The sequence below is a fragment of the Cibotium barometz genome, chromosome 10, assembly GCF_041138505.1.
Source record: "Cibotium barometz isolate CiBa-2024 chromosome 10, ASM4113850v1, whole genome shotgun sequence".
NCBI lineage: Eukaryota > Viridiplantae > Streptophyta > Polypodiopsida > Cyatheales > Cibotiaceae > Cibotium > Cibotium barometz.
In genome coordinates, this window is record NC_141055.1 from 55,022,638 (window position 1) to 55,028,127 (window position 5,490).

Here is a 5,490-nt window from a genome sequence, read left to right on the forward strand (position 1 = left end):
GATGAAGAGGTGGAAAGTCGACTAGATTGACCATGTTCACATAGAGGGTGGAGGTGGCAAGGTGAGGCTGCATGGTACTTATGTGGATCCTCCCCATGCTGATGCAGACACAAAGTGGCATGTACATGTAGGATTTGTGCCTACCCAAGGCTCACATGTGGCATGATCTTTAGGCTTTGTAGATTACCAAGCCTAGATTTCTAAACTTAACTAGGATTGATTTTAAACTTGAAATTGAAGAGTGGACACGATATGGGGATTTTCACTTAAGAGGAGTGAAAATGGACCTCCATTACTCAAATTAAGCCTTTTTTTAATTAATTCAGCGGTAATAAGTATAGTAATCTCTACAGTTTTAGATAAAAAAGATTCAATATTTAATTTTTTGGAATTAAATTAAAATTGATTTATTGGGCCTCTCATAGTTAGAACAAATTACATCTACAAAAATCCAATCTTGTTAGATTTGTAATCTTACCTTACATCCACATTCTAATAATCCTCTCCAATCCAATGATCACTAGATCTATATAAATTGAACATTTTAAATGGTAGTTGTGGTGGGTGGATAAAATAGGTGGTTTTTAATAATTCTAATATATCTTTTAAATGATTTAGAAAATAAAAAATATATAATATAAAAATATAAAAACATGTCAAAAATACCAGATAAATCAAGTCAAGATCTATGTTATGTGAATTTGTGATATGCAAAGTGGGAACATCATATCAGTAATGATATAAAAGTTATAGGCAATTTACTCTTATTTAGTTTATCATCTTTTCTTCTCTCATGAACAGGCATCCTAAGATCATTTCTTGTGATTCTTTTTGTTTGGAAAAGTCCATAACAATGAAGGTATGTTTAAGCCGATGTTCGAGAACCTTGATCTTTAAGTCTCATAGAAAACTCGTAGGGCGACGTATCTCAGTCGAGATATGAACATCACTAATAGCTTGACATATTTCCCCTAAGCTAGTAGCCCAAAATCTCACTCAAGAATCAACCACCGCCATGCTAGCAGTCTCATTAGGGCTCAGGTATCTCGATCTCAGTCCATGTCACTGCCACTTGAATGTCTTGATCGAGATACTAAGGACCAACAACTGGAATCCACGTCAATGCCACAAGGGATTTCGGCTCGACATATGCATAACTGCCCACTCAGATGTACATTCAGCATGTACAGTGATGCGCAATGTCACTACAACAAAAGCAAGCATTAGCAGCGCTCATTTGTGGCATTAGTTTTAGGTGCCTAACATTGCATGTGATGCTTAATTAAAAGATCTTGATGTGAAATTCCTTAGGTAATTAGGTGATTCTTTATGAAAACTACATGTTTTCAAGCTAGCCGCCCACTAAACAAAACTAGATAACCCCATCTTGCAACCACCCTCTCATGGGTTGCTATATACATCTCTTACGTGCACGTGTCAAGATATTTACATGTCAACATCTACATGAAATAAACACCAATGTATGGGGTGATATAGCCACCTCTCTTAGCAGCATATTGCAATGCTTACATTACACGCTTTGCCAATGAGCGAAACTATTAAATTGTAACTTTTTTTTAAAGGCAAAAGGGGAAAATTTTCTAAGGAAGTAGTAGTAGGAGAAGATGATAATAATAGTGACTACGATGATGATAACTTATATTTAGAAGAAGGTTCAAAATAAGAGATTTTTGTCACTTAGTCTTCACAAAATAAAGAGGAGGGAAGCTTTTCTTCTTCTTTGACATCTTCTTTTTTGTCATCTTCTTTATGTGAAGAAGGAGAAGAATTCTTATGACATGAAGAAGAAGATAAAGACAACAATGATGACAAAAAGAGGAGGAGAATGTGAAACTCTTCATTATTAAAAAAAAGAAGAAGAAAAATAAGCTCTTCTTAAGACAAAGACAACAATGATGACAAAAGAAGTGGAACTCTCCTCATTATTGAAAAGGAGAAGAAGAAACAGACTTGAGTTTCATTTTCCCTTTCTTCTTCTTTTGCCATCATTGTTGTTGTCTTTGCCTCCTTAAGAAGAGCTCCAAGAAGAAGAAAGAGAAAACGAAACTCCAGCGGTTTCTTCTTCTTCTTCTTCTTCTTATGAAGACAACAGTGATGACAAAAGAAGAACGAGACAGAGAGTGTGGAACTCTTCATTAATCAAAATGGAAATGGAGCCGGTAAATGGATATGGAACAGCATACACTTGCGAGCGGGTTAGGCTGTGAACAGTGAGATTGAGGCTTGAGTGGGTTAGTGAGATTGAGGATTGAGTGGGTTAGGGTGTGAACAGTGAGTTTGAGGCTTGAGTGGGAGGCAACAGAGGCGGAAGAGAGAAAGAGAGAGAGAATAACCCAATCACACTATAAATATATTTTTATTAACAAAATCTAAATGTATATAAGAGATGAGAATCACTCTCAGTAAGGAAAGAATTATTATCAAAATCCAAACGTGTATAAGAGATGAGAATCACTCTCAGTAATCAAAATAAGCTAGAAGAATACCCGAAATGGACAACTCTTACAAGTGAGGCATAGGGGGCTTTATATACATGGACATGAACAAGAATGTGCATGTCCTCTGATTTGATGGACTCGTAAGTGTTACTCAAGCACGAGTGGCTAAGCCTAAAACTCACTGTTGACACCCTAAACCACTGTTCACACCCTAAGCAGCTAGTAGGGCTCAATGCATACACTAATTGGGCTACCATTACGGAGGCCCTCCTGCAATCATATGATTGCATAAACCAAAACTCCATGAAAAGCTGGCGGCGGGGGGGGCTTTTTAAGGAAGATTCTAATGTGGGATCCAAGCCATCAAGGCGGCCAGACCTGCCTCCCCATCCATTGTAGAAAATAGCCCAAAAGCAAACATCCTTGCAATTATAGCAGCCCCCCATGCAGGTCACCTTACAATCTGGCCTGCCTACTGGATTTTCTTAGCTTAACAAGATGATAAATGCAAACATTGGTTTCACTAGCAAAAGAAAACAATTGATGAACAAACTAGAACTAGAGGGTTGGTGGACGAGAGCTTTTATCGTGATCTCCATATGTAGAAAAGCCAACCACAAGCGCAATTAAATAGTGAAAAAAACTAAAATATAAGGTCTCCCGAAAGAGCGAGATATAATGCTAGATGAGACGCAAGCAATTAAGAAATAAACTTATGGTACGCGGATCATTTTGCGTTACACTTGAATGTTTTATAATCAGTCTAAAATCGATAACATTTACGCTATTTGTCCCTTAATTATTCACATGAATTTTGTGACCACTACCTCTATAAGATTAATGCATTCGTCTATGAATTCTAGCCATTGCTTATCTTTATGTGTGTATGTTTCTCTAATTTCTTCGTGGTATCACATCCGCCATTGGCTTTTTTTGGGCCAAGCTTTGAGGGATCCCTTTAGGAGCAACGATCGTGCTTTCTCTTTCGTCCCTGAATAATGTCGTCTTTTAATTATCTTCTTGTTCTGTACCATCTTCACTATTCATAACTCTCTCATTTTGCCTTTTAGTAATGAGAAAGATCACTTGCATGGCTTTGATACCACCACACAGTATTGATCGGTCCAACGATGGAACTGGTAGGGTTCACTCTCTACTTCACCTCCCGACCTAGATCCACAGATCTTAATGGGAACCAACTCACAGGCTTGATCAACTCAAAGATAGAGAGGATAGATGATCAACATTTGAGAATGCAGACCCGGTGCACCCCATAACATTGCGGGGTTTTGAACTCAGGACGTCCTGGTCCTGAGCAACCACTTGGGCTATCACCTCATTGGCTCGACCAAGACAATCTTCCAGTGAGTAAGTACCCTTCCAACTAGTGCCACGGGAGATGCATTAGATCCACAAGATGGAGACTCGGTTTACAACGGCTGCTCTTATAGCAATACAAGAGACTACCACGCAGGGTTTTTAAGGCACAAACCTATGTGCCATACATGCTATTGCTATACAGGTTTGACACGTTAAGGGCGTGAGCATGCATAGAAGTTTATTGGTTGACAAGTACATCTTGAGTAGTCTTATAAGTAGGCTTTTGGATTACCCATGGAAGTGATCTTTTTTGTTAATAAGTCTTAAAATGGCAGACCCTTAACGGCCAATAAGGAAGAATCTAAAAAGGCTCCTCTTGCCCTGCTGTTGACTTTGCAAACCAAATGGCAGCACGATAAGGCTTATGGAAAGGCAAACACAAGTAGGACTTTGTACAAGTTGCATTGTTGACGTAGTATATTTGTGCATTTGTGACTAAAAGTGACGGAATGAGGCATGACATATTAGAGTAGGACCTTGTACAAGTTGCATTGTTGACATAGTATATAGTGACTAAAAAATGACGTAATGAGGCATGACAGATTAGAGATGTTCCATGAGGCTTGAAGCATAAATCACAAATTTTGAAACGTGGATGTGGTAAATAACACATGAAAGTATGCCGTGTGAATTGTGGCCGATGAAACATGAACTGTGAACTACGATGGAAATTGTCACAAAATTGGATTATATACCTTACATCTCAACTTGGAGGTTTTTAAGGCCTTTCATAAAGAAGCATTCTCCACATTTAATACCAGCCTTTTTTTCTGGAACCTTAAAATGAATAACAGATCACCCATTATAAAATTATGCCCAACAAACATCAAACTGAGTGAAATGAGAAGTCTAAATTAACAAATTCCCCCTTTAGTTTTCTCAACAAAAAAGCATTTCAATACAAACCATGCATAGATTACTTTTTACATTTCATGGCTATTTGCTCAAAATCCACGCTTGTTGGGCTTTCCTCAACGAGACACCAAAGGTTGAACTCCTTTGTTGCATCCTTCACCTCCTCCACACGAATACATAACACAACCTCAAACAATGGGGCAGTTGCCCATCAGCTTTATAGCTGATTAACTTTGGGAGCGAGTTGAAAAATTTCGTGTTACCTCTAATTTAAAATCCTAAATCTAATGACCATGATTAGTTAAACAACAATTTTCGGTTAAATTGAATGTATTTTATCATGGTCATTATACTCCTCTTGTTCACACCATTATTGTGACAAGAAAGGCGACATTGAAAATGGATGTCCCATAAATACGTCAAATTCAAAACAACAAAACAATCTTTTAGGTGTGAAAAGGGAATGGAAATGAGCGATAGTGACAAAAGCATTTGGCGTTTTGAGTTTAACAGGGCACATCTGTGGACCCCAACTCAAAAAACAAAACAAAAAAACTCAAGTATAAATGAACTGCCAGAGGAGTTGATATTTCAATAATGAAATAGAAGAGTGTACAACCTGTTCAAACCGAAAAGAGGGAGGTTGAGGCATCACTCATGAGCACGTGAGGAAGCCCCACATGATGAATAGAGAGAGCCCTTTGGCAATCAAATTCTACTCTTTTCAAGCCAAACTGAGGGATCACAGATAGGAGAGATTACACAAAGACAAACCTCCCCATACAAAGTAACTCTG